We start from the raw sequence: 18,817 nt of genomic DNA, 5'->3' as shown, positions 1-18,817 counted from the left end.
TGAGATACCATTGCAGCTTCCTCATATGCAGTTTGGCATTGGGAAGCACCAGAATACAAGATGCCATGAACCCTAATGCTTGAAGGACTGTCCTTGCAGTCAGCACGGACTGATGAGATAGTTGATGGAAGTAAAGGGATAGACTCTTTTGTTTGTCCGGGGTTAAAAAGGCCATCTGGGCTGCTGTATTCAGTCTCACACCCAGAAAGCACATGTCTTGAGAGGGTACTAGACTGGACTTTATTTCGTTCACAGAATACCCTAGGCATCTTAGCACTGCTATCACATATTCCAGATGCTGTAGAAGGTCTTCTTTTTCTTGAGCCAGAATCAGGCAGTCGTCCAAGTAAGGATAGATTTGAATTCCTTGTAGCCTGAAGTAAGCTATCACTGGAGCCAGAACCTTTGTGAATACTCTGGGCAGTAGATAAGCCAAAGGGCAATGCAGAGAACTGATAATGAGAATTTCCAGCTCGAAAACGCAGATACTTCCTGCAACTCAGTCGTATAGGCACATGAAGGTAAGCTTCCTTGAGATCTAAAGTTACCATCCAGTGATCTTTGCCCAGCAGAGGTAAAAGCTGTTGTAACGTCAACATCTTGAACTTGGGAATGTCCAGATAAGTGTTGAGGATAGATAAATCCAAAATTGGTCTCCACGTGTTCCCCTTCTTTGGTACTAGGAACAGGCGAGAATAAAATCCTAGGCCCCTTTCTGATACAGGGACTGGCTGAATGGCCCCTATTTGGAGTAACAGAGAAATTTGCTTGTGAGCCTCTTTCCTTTGCGGAGGTGGAACGTCTGGCATGCCTTTGAAAGGGGGCAATGTATGGAAATAAAACCTGTAACCGTGGTGAATGATATCCAACACCCATTTGTCTTGAGTAATTAAATCCCAATTTTCTTTGAAAAGAGACAGTCTTCCTCCCAAAGGAGCTGCCAGACGAGAATCTACTGGCAGCTGAAAAGGCAGGTCATTGGGTCTGTTTACGAAAGGACTGACCCCTGCCCTCACCAGAAGTTGGAGCAGGTGAACTCCCTGTTCTAGGCCTAAAAGAACCTTGAGCTCTGCCCCTACCACGTCTAGACCTACCCCTAGACTGGGAATCATAAGCAGGATATGTCCATCCCTTAGTAGGCCAATTTCTACTAAACTTTGGAGGCTGCACCTGCAAAAAATCTTTAACAGTTTGCATAGACTTAGCTTTGTCCTCCATTTTCTTTAAAACTGCTTCCACAGGCGAACCAAACAACACATCAGACTGTAAAGGAGCATCCAAAATCCTTGTCTTAACATGCTCAGCTAAATTCTGATCCCTCAACCAGGCATGCCTGCGAAGAACAGAGCTAGTGGCAGCCACCCTCGAGGAGGCCTGTACAGCATCAAAACCACATTGCAAAGAATGCTTACCCACTTGTTCAGACACATGAACTAAATCCAGCAACTCTTTACACTCAATACCTTCCGCCAAAGCATCCACCTTAGATTTCAATTGTGAAAGGAGATAATTTTGATATTTTAGCATGTGAAACTGACAATTCAACGCCCTCATGGCTAAAGTGGAAGAAGTATACACTTTCTTACCCCATCTATCCAAAGCCCTTGCCTCTTTATCAGTGGGAACAGGGTTTTTAACAACAGAGGCCTTAACACCTTTAGGTCCCTGAGAAACAGTTTCGGGTCTGCCCTAGGACTCTTAAAAGATACTTATGAGCTTCAGGCAGCCTATAGTACCGAGCAGGTTTAACAGGAGCAGGAGGCAAAGAATCAGGGTTCAGGGAAGCCTCTGGCAAGACATCTTCCACCACATTTAACACAGGAGGTATAGCTAAGGGCCTATGCTGAGGTAAAACAAGAATTCCCTAAGCCTTTTCCTGGAATCAGAGTAATCTTGGCCTTCCCATTTAAAGTGCTCCCTCATGGAATGCAGAGTCTCTGAAAATGAGAAATCCTCAGGAGGAGAAGCTGTAGGAGTGGAATCATCCACATCAGAATCAGAATAAGGAGGATACTCCTGCAAGTCTTCCGCAGAAGACTCAGAAGCCTCTGAACACTGTTCAAAACTCTCAAACGCAGGTTCCACCCTAGGCCTCTTATCAGGAGGGGGCATAGAACCTCTAATCAGAGTAATCAAATCTTCTGCCATTTTAAGCATATGTTTCTTAGGCACAGAACCTGAAGTGCTAGGAGAAGCCCCCACTGAAGCTAAACTTGGCCTACCTCTCAAAGAAGGTTTGGAAACAGAAGGAGAGGCTGTAACTACCTTGGGAAGAGAGGGAAGAACAGTTACCTGAGAAGCCCCCTCAGCCTGGCCTACCTCCTGAGAAGGCACATCCTGTAACAGTAAAGTCTCTGCCTGAGACTCCAAGGAAACTCCTGGCAAAACCTCTGGCTCCACTGAGCCTTCTAAAGAACCGACGTCCGGGACTGCCGGTTCATCAACCCTAGGCTTCGCTGTTTTGTCCTTGCGCTTTTTGGACGAAGCGGGCGTCGGAGTATCCGACGACATTTTTTAATTACAACGCTTCCCAAACACTAACCTGGCACAGTCTAACCTTCTCTTAATAGTGCGTTTGTTAAATCTAGCACAAGAGCGGCATCCAACAACGTCGTGCTCAGGCCCTAAACAAGGTATACACAAGGTATGGTAATCCCTATGAGGTATCTGTTTCCCACAAGAAATACAGTTATTCACTTTTTCTGACATCCGGTTAAATACTGAGGCAAGAAAAAACCAAAATGTTCCCCAACGGGGTACTTAGCCAACTTTGATTCGGTCTGAAACTCCGACTTCAGAAAATTTCAGAACGCCAACCTGCACTCGCAAAACTGCTTCTGCATCGGACCATGCGGCAAAAAAGACTGAGGATATGACGTCGGTCATGCGCATTAGTACCCTGACGTACTGACGTCAGTCTAATGCGCCCTGACCGACGTCAGCCATATACTTTGGTATTCGGGCCGACTGGACAGCGGACTACCCAATAGTTAGGACTGCGGCAATGTGGAATGAAGAACATCTTTAGATATACTCAGTCTGGCACTGATTTAGCATTCTGTTTCCCTGAAGACAATTTTATTACCCTTAAATATTGATCTTATCCCTTTTACTGAATGTTTATTCTTAAAAACAAATTTATCAAGAGAACAGGCAAGAGTCGTGTTTAATCTTACAAAACTGCTTCAAATAACTTCCTTCTAACTGAAGATTTCTAACTACACAATACAATTTTCATATAACTGAAAAAAATATTCTCCCATAAAATTAATCAGATATTTGGGGGAAGGGTGTAAATTAGATGCCAGCAGTGCTTCTTGGTACATTTAATGGGAAATGTTAACAGCACAACATCTACTTATCTAGAAATTACTCTCCAAGATTATCCATGCTAACTCCAGTAAAAAGTAAACCCCCACCTGTTTCTTAAACCCATTCATTTTATAAACTCTGCATTTTTTCTCACAATGTCTGAGCATACTTTATAAGCTCTTACAAATTCAAACACAGGCTTTACACAGTGTGCTTATCTGTGAGCTCATCTCGACACTACCTTACCACTAACAAGAACATTTAAATGAACCATCCAGTGACTTAGCATTCAGTCTATTAGATATTAAGGAAATAAGATTTCTTTTAAAATATTAGATCTCTTCATTCATGTCCGTCTGACACCATGCGGATCCTTGAGCCATTTCTCAAATTTGGCAGCATTGGTGCTCAGCCAAGAACTGCTTTCAGAATCCTCCCTCCAATAATAAGTTCCTAGATTAGTACTAGGCTAACTGCCCTTGTGAGCCATTTTAAGCCTAGCCACTTATCCCTTGTGAGACTCCAACCCTGCACCTCGTGTAAGGCAAACACCTTAACCATTAGGCCACTCTCCCAACCTCCCCCTAATGCACTACTTACCCTAGCTACCTCAAATCAAATACCAGAAAGGTAACCAAACCAGCTATGATAAAAAGGTACTTCAGGATTTACAAAACAAGGAAGAGGTATGGAGGGAAAGTTGTTGTATCAGATTTAAGGATCCATCTTTACATTAAGTACATAACTTCGGTATCCATCTCATTCGGTGTATCCAATCAAACATATAGGTAACAATATCAAGTTATGATGTACACAAGGTGGTGTCAAGAACGAAGGCCTTCAGGATAGAAGCACCAAAGAATGCTCTAGCACCCTGGAGAAACCATCCAACTTATGTTTGATAAAGGTATGTATGAAAGACCACAGAGCAGTGTCTCACTGTCCACTGAAGAGATGCTAAAGAAAGCAGAAGATGCAGCAGTTCAGAGTCTGCTTTCTGTTTGGTAGGAAGAGTTTTCTTGTGCGCACCTTAAAGGGAATGCAGTCTGATATCCACCTTGAAAGGGAGACTTCAGAACTTTCAGCAGCTTGTTAGAAACAAAGGAAACCAACAGTTGTGCAACTTGCCTAAAATATTTAGTTTTGTGAAATAAGTGTAATTGTCTATATACATTTAATGTATTATGTGGTCTCAGTTTTTATAATATGGAAAAATAATTGACAAATAGGTTGGGAAGTACTTGATTAGCAGCTACCATGGAAAGAATGGATTTCCCCACACAGAAGTCCTGTCTTTCTGAAATACTAGATATGGGAGAGATGCACTTTCCTCATGGAGTTGCAAGATCCTTCTAGCAGAAGTGATGGTTACCAAAAGGATAGCTTTCTAAGAAATACATTCCTGCTCAACAGAAGAATCTGGCTCAAATGGAGGCCTAGTGAGAGCTTACAAGACTAAGTTCAGATCCCAAGGCGGAGACGGATCTTACAAGTCTAAGTAGATTGCTTTGAGAAAGGCTTCAAAAAGTTTAAGTGAAGTTGGTGGACATTCATGAGCTCTAACATGGAAATTAGAAATGGCAGCCAACTGGGCTTCAAATCGGAGAAACTAGAACCAGAGTCAGAGACTGAAACTAAAACATGCAGAATTGTCTGAGACCGGGGCCAACAAAGGGGTCAATGTTCTAAGAGTAGGTCAAAAAAATCTCATTCACTTGCTACAGCAGATCTGAGGGGAAGATTCCTTTTCAGATGCCAAAAGGAATCAGACTACCTCCACAGAAACTGAGTAAATCACTGACCATTACTGGAAATGGAGAAACCAAGCAGTTTCAAATTGTATAGGTCCCCTCCCTTTTTCAATTTCTCCAAATCTCGTGTTTCTAATAAAGTGCTCTTTGCAGCACCCGCAATGTGCCCAGTAATGACGACTCCTACAATTTGTACAGAGTTACATGTATTGGTAGAATATCTAAACATGACTGTAGACAAAGACCCATTACTCCTACTCCTATCGGAACCATCTTTGTATGCATCTTCCACATTGCTCTAGTTTCTGCTTGCAAATCCTGATCTATCATAACTTTGTCTCTCTGTATGAAGGAAAATGTACTCACTGGGTCTGGCGATTTCAATGATCAATGCTACTTTTGTCTTCTTTTCTTGGACCACTATATCTGGCTTTTTCGCATCTATCTTTTGAACTGTTGGCAACGGATGATCCCATGAGAGGTATACTTCATTTTCTATGATGCTTTGTGGCTCATGTTTCCAGTGTTTTTCAGCCACTTCAGTACCATAATGTTTGTACAATCCACAGTGCACCAGTACCGCCACATTATTATGCCTTTCAGTATACAGTCCTTCTGCCATCAGTAGGTCACAACCAGCAACAAGGTGTGCAATTGTTTCCAATTCTGTTTTACAAAATCTACATTTGTCCATTTCTCCTACATGTTCAATTGACTTTGTAAACCAACATGTACGTAATCCCACTATCTTGTGTTGCCAATATTAACCTTTCATCTCTTGGTTTGAATTGACCTCTCCTTAACCATTCCTGCATTTGTTCCTGATCAACATGAAGTTCTTCCAGAAGTTTTCTATACTTGCAACTACATTTATGCATTTTCCACATTTCTTGCCTTTTTATCTGGTTCTTCACTTTATATTGTTTTGTTTTCTGGCACATTCATTTGCTGCCTGATTTTTATCTACTACTGATTTGATTTCCATTCCTGCTTGACGCCAATATGCTTCTGCTAAGTTAAGCAAAGAAGTAGTCTTAGATTTATTCTCCTCATGTTTCAAAATGTTCACTACGTTTGGGTCTCATGAGGTCAGCAGATGTGCTGAGTCCCATGACTGCAGATCTATACATATAATCAATTTCAAGTAGGTCCATCCCTCCTTCGGAACGGTGAAAATACAATCTTGGTATGCACTGATTTTTTATAAATCATTTGAACATGTAGCATCCTTTCTGCTTTAATATCTAATCTATCCAACACGTTTTGGGGCCAATCACTCCAAAACTAAGTTAGGACAGGAAGAGCAAATTGGTTCATAGCTTGGGTTGTGTTCCTAGATGTCAAAGCTGTTTTCAGGATTAATTTAAGTCTTCTAAAGTATTCCTTACTAAGTTTGACTCATTTGTTCGTTTTATTGCTGATCCTTCATCAATTCCCAAGTATTTATACACTCCCTATTGCTCAATTTCTTTTATATCACATTCTTGTCCCAAACTGATGTTTTCCTGGTGCTGCAGTTTTCCTGCTTTAAAGGTTGCTTTTGTACATTTATCAAGGCCAAATGAAATTCTAATATCTGAAAAAGTGTTGACAACCTGCAGCTGTGCTTTCAGTTCCTCATCTGATGAGCTATACACTTTTAAATCATCGAAGACAAAATGAGAAGTCTTTAGACTTTCTTATTTTCTAGGAACCACATTATAGCCATGGCCCTAAGCTGTTAAGTAGACAGCTTAATGGGCTAAGGGCAAAGTAGAATAGCAAGATTGACAGAGTCACCCTGGAATAGTCCCCCTTTGAATTTGTATCCCTGGGTAATTTGTCCTTTATCCTGGCCTAATTGCAAAGTGGTACTTGTCTGCCATTGTTTCATGGTGACTATAATGTAGTCGATCAGTATACGGTGTATCTTTTACATTTTTAAGCACTCTTCTTCATGAATGTGGGATACCATCAAATGTTTTTTTTGTTGTCAATCCATGCCATACTTAGATTCTTCCCCTTTTTACAGTTCTCCACTATGACGAACAAATGATCCTTTGTTCTGTATCAATTTATTGCCCTTTTGTTCTACTGCTACAATATAGTTTTCTTCTAAATGACTACAAACTCTGTAGGCATCAATTCCCCGTGTATAGTTTATACGTCATCCGAAGGCAAGTTATTGGTCTATAATTTTGGGGGTAGCTTGCAGGTTTACTCTTAAGTAGAAGCCTTGTTTTACCCGTTAGCTAGGTTGGTGTCTGTTCGGGGTGCACATATAAATAGTTCTTACTTATGGCTAAAACTTCAAAGTTGTTGATACTTTTAACCACAAATTAGGTACAGCATCTGGGCCTGAGGTTTTCCAATTAGAGGCTTTTCTTAACTTTGTTTAAATCTCTCTGGTTGTTACTTCATCTCATTTCATATCTTGTACCTTTAAAACTCTTCTTTCTTTTACTTCTTTTATCCATTTAGCATCTTTGTTGTTTTCCACAGGATCTTCAAAGGTATTTCCCCAAAATGCATCTATTTCTTTTTTTGGCAGTCTTTCAATTTCTTTTACCTTGTTTCCCAATTCTCTAAAAATGTTTGGGTCCTCAAATTACTTATCTTGTACTTTTCCTTTATATTTGTGTATCTTTGTAAGTTTTTCCACCAGTGCTGAACTTTTCAGTTTATTTGCGATAGTGCATGACAGATCCTGGTCTGTTCTAATATTGTGCATTGCTTTTATCACATCTTTCTTAGTATTTCTGTTGATCTATTCCCTCTATAGACTAACAGTGACAATTGTATTTAACCGCTTTATTTTTTTCTATGATACTTCCATGATGGTATTCGATTTTTCCCCTTCCTTTTCCTCACTACCCTGTGTTCTTGTGGTAGAACTATCAATTAATTTAGCTGCACAGTAATATATCCTGTTTACTTCTGTTAGATCGCATGGATCTCTATGGGCAGTCCTAATTAGTCTGCTCATTTGTTTCATCAGACTTCTGACATTTGGGGTTTTATTGACTTTCTGCAATCTATTTCTTTCATTGATCTTAATATATCTATGTCCATTAAATCAAGTAAGTCTTCCCATAGTTTTTCTTCTTCCAGACTGAGGGCACATACTTTGTTTTCCATTTCCTGCGTACATTCTATAGTAAGTTCTATAGCATCTTCCCGTGGCACCTTCTCTCCAATTAAATCCGGTGCCATCTATTGCTCTGTAATATGGGAACTCACTGGCCTATCACTCAACACCGACTGCAGAGTTTCCTGTTCCTTCTCCATTGCCATCTAGCTTCAGATGAACATTTATACTAGTTTCCTGTGGAAGGCTTCAAAATACCTTGATATGGCACCTGACCAATTACTTCCTATTTCACTAATTTCCCCTTAATTTGGATAACCATTCCTCTATCCTGTTGTGGTGCTTTCTGCATTAGACTTTCTACACTGAATCCTTCACTTTGCAGGTGCTCCATAACCTCAGTTTCTATTTCTTTAACTTCTCCATTACCAATTCCTTTTCTACTTTCCTTCTTTGTCTTAGTTTTTGTATTGTAAAGTTTTTCATATCCAGACTCCTTTGCCTGCATTTCTCTTCAAATATCTTTGGTGCTGCTCTTTGTATTGGTTAGTTGTTTTCTCCTTTGCATAAATATTATACCATATTAAATCTCTTTCCCATTTCCATATTTCTTCAGATGGCTCTTGATCTTCTTGCTTCTCCTTATTTTGAGGACTCACTCCATTGTGCTGTGATGTAATCTGTGTTAGACATTCTACATTAAAATCCCTTACTTTGAAGGCACTCCATAACTTCAACTTCTATTTTTTTTTTTAACTTCTACTATATCATCTTTTCTGCGTTCCACCTTCGTGATGTTTTCCATATTGTGAAATTTTCCATATCTGGATGCCTTTGCCTGTATTTCTCTCCGAATATCTTTGAGGCTGCCTTCTCTATATTGATTAATTTAGCTTTCTCCTTTGCATAAATATTGCACCATATCACATCTATCTTTCTTTCACATATCCATATTTTTTTTATACTTTTCAAAAATATTTAGGTTTTGTTTGCATTTTCACACTTCCTCAGTTGCTTCTTTCTCCAAACAGATCAAAGTTTCTTGATCTATATACTTTTTAAAAAGTCTGTTGCATTAATGAACGCAGATTTTCATTTGAAGCTTCTGACCGTTTTTCCTGTGAAAGTATTTTTCATTCCTCTAATTCATCTCAATCTTTTCGTATATCCTCTGGAAATTCTGGGATTTTTGCATAATGGTAACAATACATAAATTTCTTTCCTTTCCTCAACAGTCCACTATCATATTTATGACTCTTCTCTGGCCAGTCTGTTTTTCTAGACTGCTACTTCCTTCTACAACAGGGGAGCCATCCTCCCCCCTGGGCCTGGCCCAATTTGTAGGAATGTTTCCGGATTTTGAGGATTCTACACTGTCATTTTTTTCCAGTCCTGGCACCAGTGCACCTACCAGGATTGGGCACTTTTTTATCCTGGGTCTTGTGCACACAGGTATCATTTTTATTTTTGACTTACTTCTTGTCCATGATGTATGCTATCTGCAGTCTATATATCACTGTTGTCTTGGTGAGATTTTTTGAAAAACAGGGTCCACCTCGTGAAGGTACTGACCAAAACTTGAGGATGAATTACATTTCAGCACTACTACACTCCTTTGCTTGCTGAGTTTTCATCTCGCCATTAGGACCCTATTCAAGGAATCAGACTACCTACACAGAAAGAGTAAATCACTGACCATTATTGTTAACTAGAGAAACCAAGCAGTTTCAAATTGTACAGGTCCAAGTGATGCTTCCCAGATTAGCATGAAAAACTCAATACCCAAGGGAGATCCCTTGACATGAGGCCTTAAAAGGCAAAACAGATATGTCATGGCCAAAAGGAGATCACAGAGCATGACCGCTATCTTACATTTAATCACTTTCTATAAAAACCACGGATACAGGAGGGTAAGAGTATTGGAGCCCAGGGGACTAATGCTGTAACCAAGCATCCTTTTCTGACTGTCCGGGGAAGGGATCATGGCAAGGCAGTTGCTGCATGTGTTGTATGGAAAGAACAGATCACAGCAACAAGTGGACAAGCCGCTGAATATCTGGCTTGCTATCACTGGACTGAAGGTCAATATCTACTGAACCTATCCGCAATCAAGTGTGTTGCTTATAAAAATGGTGTCAAATCATCATGCATTGAAAAAACCCTCTGTTTCCCGACAAAAGGATTAATATTCAATTCCTAACTCCTTGCTAATGTACCAAACTACTGTCATGTTTGTATGTCTGGATAAACATCTCGCTCTGTGGAAAACAATCCTGAAGTTAAAACACAAGAAACACTCATTGTAAATATATTTATGCAATTATTGGTCTAATTGTCTGACCACAGACCATTTCTCCCCACCCAAGCAAAGATGCTGCCGGAGTGTACCACTACATACTGCAAATCATCTAAGGTGTTTTCAGCATGAGTCTGTTATGATGATAATCAGAGGGAATTGAGTGCACTAGGTCTACTGAGCCTGAAAGAGCCACTGCAAAATCTTCATGGGTAAATATACAAAAAGCACCATTAGGAACAATGATGCCATCAGGCCCAATAACCTCAGTACCAAGGCTGTGAAAGGAGAGGGGTTGTGAAGGAGACTGGACTGTGGATTCCAAGGCCTGAATTCTGCCTAGCTGTACTGAGACTACAGAGTGTGGTGTCCAGATAACACAATATAAATGTGAATTTATTAACTGGTTGAAGATACAATTTCTGCAGATTTACTGAATTTCCCAGGCATTGGCAGTTTGAGAAAGCAGCCCCTGACTTCCAAGAGAGACTTCAATAAGACACTTGGGTGCAAATTGTCTGGGTACAGGAAAACCTTGTTTACCAAGTGTCATAGATGAGCTGCTACAACAGCCATACACTTGATAAGCACTCTGAGGGCGGTGCTGAGGCCAAATAAAACTCAAAACTGATGATTAGCTCTGAAGAGGAAGCACAGAAGTCTCCTTAACCTTCTCATCAAGAGTCCGACATAGTTAAGAGGCTTGCAGCTGCAAAGAAAGTACAGTTGTGTACACCTACCATAAATGTAGATGTTAAGAGTGTCTTCACTGTTGCAGTCATAACTGTAGGGTGATCCTGCCGGCAGGCAGCCCGAGGTCGGCCAGAATTCCAAAGTCTGGGTCCGGCGTCGGCTGTACCAGCAAGTACCCTGACGTCAGAACGCAGAGGTATAAAGCTGACAGCCGACACCATCTTCTCCAGCCTTTCTTGCCCCAGATGTCCGAAGCCCCCAAAAAACAAACCAAAAGGTGTCTAAAAATGAACACAAATACACCACAAAAGTAGTGGAAGAAAAGACCAGCAAAAATAAGAGGGGACTGGTGGGAAGGAAACACCGACTGCAACAGTGAAGACACTCGAACATCTACATTTATGGTAGGTGTACACAACTGTACTATGTTCTTCATGTTTCACTGTTGCAGTCATAACTGTAGGGTAGAATCCCAAAGCTGTGAATGAGGGAGGAGGTTATGTAGAAGGGGCAGCTAGAAGACCCTGCAAAACAGCAGAGGCAAAACCTGCCCAAGACTTAGAATACAAAGGGAGATTATAGTGCTTAGAGAAAGTATGCCCTGAACTCCAAGTGGCAGCTTCCAAAATGTCCTTGGTAGGAACTCCTCTGAGAAAAGCTGCTGAAGTGGCAGCTGCTCTGGTAGAATGACTTCTAACAGTACCTGGAATCTGTTTCCCATAGTGAGAGTAACAAAACCTTATTCCATGAGCAATCCATTTGGAAATAGTTTGTTTAGAAATAGCCTTACCTAGAGAACTGGAGGCATAAGAGATAAGCAATTGATCAGATTTTCTGAAATCTTTAGTCTTGTCCAGGTAAAATCGTAGTTGCCTGTGTACGTCCAATGAATGTAAGATCCTTTCCCCTTTATTTTGAGGATTTGGAAAGAAGGTAGGAAGGTGAATAGTCTGATTTAGAGCCACTTTAGAAATCACCTTGGGCATAAATGTAGGATTTGTCCTCAAGGAAACTCTGTCTTGGTGGAAGATAATGTATGGTTCCACAGCCATGAGAGCTTGCAACTCTGAAACCCTTCTAGCAGAAGTCAATGCCAATAAGATAGCTGTCTTCCAGGATAAGAACTTGATATCCGAAGCCGCAGCAGGCTCAAAAGGAGGCAAAGTAAGTTTCTCCAAAACATAATTAAGATCCCAAGCAGGAACAGGAGGAGTTCTGGGAGGTCTTAAATTCTTAGCTCCCCTCAAAAATTGTCTCACCAGCTGGTGAGAAAAAATGGGAGGATCAGTATTAAAATGAGCCGAGATAGCAGAAGCATGAATTTTGATGGAGGAAAAGGAAAGGCCTTTATGCAGAAGGTCTGAGAGGTAAAGTAAAATGGAGGAAATATTAGGCAAAAGAGGATCAAATCCTCGATCCTGCATCCAAATACAAAATCTTTTCCATTTTGAAGCATAAGATTTTCTAGTGCTAGGCCGCCTAGCTTCTAAAAGAACATCCACAACTTGTTTGGGAAGAGAAGGAATCAAAGGCCCTTGAAGAGCCAAGCTGCTAGGCAAAGAGTCTTGATTTGAGTGTTGCATCTGACCCTGATGCTGGGACAGAAGAGAAGGGATCAGAGGAAGAATCCAAGGAGGTTCCAAGAATAGGTGTTTTAAAGTTGGATACCAAAACTGCAGAGGCCAATTTGGAGCTATCAAAATGATAGTCTTGGGTTTGTCCTGTTTTATTTTCAGTAACACCAGAGGCAGAAGAGGAAGAGGAGGGAAGGCATATCCCGAAAGATTCCTCCAGCTGAATGACAGGGCATCCACTTTCCAAGCTGTTTTGTGGAAGGACCTGGTGCAAGAGAGAGGCAACTGATGATTGAGATGGGATGCAAACAGATCTATCTGAGGACAACCCCAAACTGCAGTTATTCTGCTGAATAAGTTGGGGTCCAACATCCATTCGTGAGGATCCAAAAGATTTCTGCTTAGGCTGTCTGCTAAGAGGTTCTGATTTCCTGGAATGAACTGAGCTTGAAGATGCAGATTCAGATTTAGAGCCGTGTCCCATAAATTTATGGCTAGTCTGCAAAGGGGGTAAGAGTGAGAGCCCCCTTGCTTGTTTATGTACCACATGACTGTGGTATTGTCTGTACAAATCAGAAGAGGTCCTGGTTTCAAAAGAGTCTGGAATGCTAGAAGAGCATTTTGGACTGCCAACATTTCCTTCAAGTTGATGTGCCAGAGTAGTTGCTTCTTGGTCCAAGAGCCCTGCTGGCCAATGTCTAGAAAATGAGCTCCCCAAGCATAATCCGAAGCGTCCGTGGTTATGATCTGAGAAGGTTGAGGCAGACGGAAGGGATTCCCTTAGTTCAAGGCACAAGCCCTGGACCACCAAAGGAGCTCCTTTTGGTGGCAGGGAATCAGTGGAATCATTGCGTCTATACTGTGGTAATGCTGAGACCATACACTCTTTAGGTACCATTGAAGTTTTCTCATATGAAGCCTTGCATTTGGAATCAACAGGATGCAAGAAGCCATGTAGCCCAAAGCCTGCAGGAATCTCCTTGCAGTGAGCTGAGGTAAAGTTGCCAAGGTTTTGAAAATTGAGGCCAGCTGTAAATGCTTTTCTGGAGTGAGGAAGGCCCTTTGCAAGCTTGTGTTTAGAAGAGCTCCCAAAAAAATCATTTGCTGAGAAGGGATCAAATGTGACTTTTTTGTGTTCACTGAAAATCCTAGAAGTAGGAGAAGACGTTGAACAAAATCCAGATGTTGAAGTAAAAGGTCTTTGCTGTCCGCCTGAATAAGGCAGTCGTCCAGATAGGGGTAAATCTGAATCCCCTGGAGTCTGCAATAAGCTACTACTGGAGCCAGACACTTGGTAAAGACTCTGGGCGCAGTAGATAAACCAAAGGGCAGTACAGAGAATTGAAAGTGCCTCGAACCTGCCTTGAATCTGAGGTATTTTCTGCGTTCCTGCCTGATGGGAATGTGTAAGTAGGCTTCCTTTAAGTCCAATGTCACCATCCAAACATCCTGGGAGAGCATTGGAAGAAGTTGTTGCAGAGTAAGCATCTTGAATTTTGGAATTTCCAGAAAGGTGTTTAATACTGAAAGGTCCAGAATAGGTCTCCATGAGCTTTGTTTTCTTGGGACCAGAAATAGTCTTGAGTAAAAACCTTTTCCCATCTGTGAAAGTGGAACAGGTTCTATGGCTCTCATGGCCAATAGAGCGTCCACTTGATTTAAGGCCTCTGACCATTGATGTTTTGGCAGATCCGGCCAACCAATAGACCTTGGCAGAGTGTGAAAGTGGAATTTGTAACCTCTTAAAATCACGTCCAAAACCCATTTGTCTTGGGTAATACGAGTCCAATTTTGGTAGAAAAGAGAAAGTTTTCCTCAGAGAGGGGCTTCCAGGCAAAGAGGACCTGTAGCCCAACAGAGAGAGTCATTGGGTCTGCTTCCTTTGTGATTGAGATCTGTCTTCTCCCCTTCTAGGGGATGAAGCAGTCCACTGTCTGGACCTGTAAGAGGCCTGAGCCCAACCTCTGGAGCGTCTATATCTTCCCCTTTGAGGCCTGTCAGACGTGGGAAAGGACCAATTTTTGGAGGGCCAATTTCTAGTAAATCTAGGAGGCTGAACTTGTAAGAAATCTTTAACAGTCTGCATAGATTTCGCCTTATCCTCCATCTTTTTAATAACCTCCTCAGCTTTAGATCCAAACAGAACATCATGCTGCACAGGGGCATCTAACAATTTAGCCTTAACTTGCTCAGGCAAATTCTGCTCTTGAAGCCAAGCATGTCTCCTGATAACAGTACCAGAGGCTGCGGCCCTACAAGAAGCCTCCAAGGCATCAAAACCACAATGTAAACTATGTTTGCTAACTTGTTCAGTTGCATGCAACACATCCTGTAATTCCTTGTCCTCTGCACATGCAGGAAAGGTAGAAAGTTTTTGTTTTAAAACAGACAAAAGGAATTGCTGATACTTGAACATATGAAACTGGCAATTTAAAGCTCTAATAGAAAGAGTAGCAGAAGTATACACCTTTTCGCCCCATCTGTCCAAGGCACGAGAATCCTTTTCAGAGGGAATAGGATTTTTAGCTGAAGCGGCCTTAGCAGCCTTGGAACCCTGAGAAGTAGTTTCAGGATCTGCAGAAGGGTTCTTGAACAAAAATTGATGGGAATCAGGGACTATAAAAAATCTATCCGGCTTAGAAGGAGCAGGCGGATGAGAGTCAGGATTCAGGTTAGCTTCAGAGAAAGCATCATCCACAATATCAAGAACAGGAGGAATAGCCAAAGGTCTGTGTTGGTGAAGAAGGAGAAATTCCCTAAGTCTCTTCTTGGAAGCGGAATAATCCTGACCTTCCCAATGAAAATGCTCTCATCTCATGCAAGGTTTCCCCAAAAGAAAAATCTTCAGGGGGAGAAGCAGAGGGAATAGAGTCCTCTGCATCAGAATCCTCATAAGGAGGAAAAGAGTAATCCTGTTCAGAGGAAGAGACTGAAGACACAGAAGCCTGATCAGAGGAATCGTAAGGAATATCCTGTCTAGGCCTTTTCTCAGGAGGGGGGTGAGAACCCCTAATCATAGTAAGCAAATCTTCAGCCATCCTTAATTGCTTTTGGGTCTTGGGAGCTGAATCCGAAAAAGCTTGAGAAGAAATCCTTGGCTTAACAGGAGTCTTTGACTTCGCCTTTGTCTTTGTAGTAATAGTGATATGAGAAGGCCTGAAAACCCCTTCAGAAGCCGGTACCTGCACAGCGGTTCCAGACCCATCTGAAGGAGCGATGTCCGAAGGTCCTGCAGCAGATAAAATACTGGGCCTAGTTGGCTCCCCATGGGAGTCCGTGTCGGCCATCGGTTCCGAAGTGGCTGACGACAGGGGCTGCAAAAGTGCCTCACTGACAACCGCCGAACCCGAAGCTGGCTCCGGCTGCATAGAATCCTGTTTGGACCTCGGAGGCCTATCCTTGTCCTTGCACTTTTTGTGAATTCCGGTTGTCGGTAAAGTATCCGACGACATCCTGTAATTGAACCGTCTACCGAAATAATTCAAGGCCCAATCGAACCTACGCTTAATAGTACGAGAATTAAACCTGGCACAAAACCGACAGCAAGAAATGTCGTGGTCAGGGCCTAAGCAAGGAAGACAGTAAGAGTGGAAATCTTTATGAGGTATTTGTTTTCCACACGATATACAATTATTAACTTTTTCGGAGGAGCAAGAAAAAAGTTGCCCCAACGGGGTACTTAGCTTGATAAGAGAAGTCGTCGTTTTCGGACCGACGACAAGCAAAGCACGTTGTCTGGGAATCTGCCAACCAACAACTTGCGAGCTGCTTTCCACCGCACGGCAAGAAAGACTGGAGAAGATGGCTTCGGCTGTCAGCTTTATACCTCTGTGTTCTGACGTCAGGGTACTTGCTGGTACAGCCGACGCCGGACCCAGACTTTGGAATTCTGGCCGACCTCGGGCTGCCTGCTAGCAGGATCACCCTACAGTTATGACTGCAACAGTGAAACACGAAGAACATCACTCATTAGCTCACTCTGACAGGGGGTAGATTCAACAGCACTGTGACCATTCCAACTTGGACCTTCTGGATATCCTTGTTTAGTACACACAGGGCCAGAGATTGAGTTCTTTGAAACCAAAAAACATACAATAAAATCCTGACCTTCACTAATCTGGTGGGTCCTCTTGGATGGCTCTTTCGGTGAGAAGATAAGCAATCTCTGTTTATTTTGCCTGACTGGGTGGAACATCTGGCAGCGGTCTGCTAGGATTGGGAGGGGTAAGAAAAAATTGATCATCCCTCTTTCCCATTTACCTTGTGTGATGGCCTGCCACACTGCAAGGAATAGGGAGAGAAGACCACCTGCCTCTACAGTGGAGCATCTGAGCAAACCTTCAGGAATTCTCAGCTTTCCTGTCCAAAAAGAGACTGCAATATCCCTTGTTCTGTGGATACCCTCGGCCTCTGGGCCTGTGGCAATTGAAGGGGCTGCCTCTACAGCAGCTATGCCTGTTGAAGTGAATCTAATGACTGTTTTAACTTATAAAATCAGAATGAACAAGGTAATTTTTTGGCTTGGAAACCTCAGTCAACCTCCACAGCAGAAAGGGTCTTACCAGCTTATTCACAAGTCTGCATTTTCCTTCTTCACAGATGGGCCAAACAGGTAAGGCAGCTGAGAAAGATACCTTGGAATTGTCTGCAAAATCACACTATGCACCCAGGTAAAGCAACATACTAATTTCCCAATCTAGGCTGCCCTGGCCTCTCTATTGTGTTATGTCTAAGGCACTTGAAGTTTGTAATGCTACACATGGTAACAAAGGCATCTTTTAGCTGCTTCACTGATTCCCTGTCTAACAAAACTTTCAGAGTAGTAAAGAAGGCCTAATGCAACAAATCTCTAGGAAAACTTTCTGCACATGTGGGTAGTCAGGACTCTTATGGTAAACCTGCCCAAAGCATTATGCCCAATTTCCAAGTCTATCCAACTCCCTACATTCTCTTGCTGGGGTGGATAGACAGAGGTAAAATCTTCAGACAGTTCTCTCTTGGTAACCGCAACCATAACAATGGAGTCAAATGCAACAGATTAGGCCCAGTACTGCTTTTGGTGGGTGAAGAATCACAGGTTTACGTGGGACTGATTTTCAGATGTCCGATACCTCCCAAGACCTCCTCACTGCTAAGTCTAAACAACTTGTCTGAAGGTGAGGAAATAGGTTGTGCTGACACCTAAGCTTCAAAACATACCACACACAGGTCTTGCAAATCCTGTGGTGATATCTGGCTTCACACTGAGAAGCTTTTTAAAGTTTATTTGCTTCTGCATAGTAAAAGACAGAAAATATTAATATTTAATAAGTGTTTATCACCAATGTGAAGCAAGAAGGCATACTAAACTAAAACTAGACTGCACTCAAAAAAATAACTCTGGTAAACAATTGTTACAAATCTACTGAACTATAAAACTACTATGCTATTATACACATACCAAATACGTTAAACTGACCTGTAAAACAAGACAAATGATCAAACAAGTGGAAGGAAAACACAACAAGAAAGGGGCTAACTGGAAAGAAAACCAGCAAAACCTGTACAAAAATCAAAAACTGAAAAAATGAGAGTTAAACAATGTATGGCACTAAAATAACATTTGGATTTATAAATCCAGTTAAAACAAAATTAAAGGTGGAGCACTTAGTTTTGAAGCAAGATAGTGTCCATTCACTATGGAGGCAAACAAGATCAGAGGTAACTAGAGGAAATGGTGCTTTATGAGAGGAAATATTCTTAAAACGGCTCAAGGCTGCTGCCAAATCCAATCCAACTAGCATCGAAGACCCAAATGTCTGATAAGACAGACTGAGCAGGATCTGGAGGACTGGGAGAAAATCTACTGAAAATAGTTTTCCTAAACTAAATTCAGTAATCAACACTGATACAGACTAGATAATTCAGTAGTCAACACTAACACCTTTCATCTTTGTTAACAGCCTCTTCACTTTTCTTAGTAAAGTTTCATCTATTTTTAAGAGTACACAATCTGAAAACATTCCACCATCTAAATGTCACCAGATACGAATCAAAACCACTCCTTTAGCATATATGCGCAACACGGCAGGTGACTCCTACTTACAATCACAGAAATGATGTACTTATCTGTAGGAAAGCATAG

At 41.7% G+C, this 18,817-nt stretch overlaps 1 protein-coding gene across 1 annotated transcript in view; it reads right to left on the bottom strand.

The window, feature by feature from the left end:
• LOC122800343 (piwi-like protein 1) overlaps nt 1-18,817 on the bottom strand; it is a 785,589-nt gene that overhangs the window by 313,672 nt on the left and 453,100 nt on the right. The gene's annotated exons all lie outside the window — the stretch shown is intronic.

The sequence above is a fragment of the Protopterus annectens genome, chromosome 4.part0 (assembly GCF_019279795.1).
Source record: "Protopterus annectens isolate FY-2018-M chromosome 4.part0, PAN1.0, whole genome shotgun sequence".
Lineage (NCBI taxonomy): Eukaryota > Metazoa > Chordata > Ceratodontiformes > Protopteridae > Protopterus > Protopterus annectens.
Note: the sequence above shows the minus strand (reverse complement) of the source record. Positions and strands in the feature narration are given on the sequence as shown.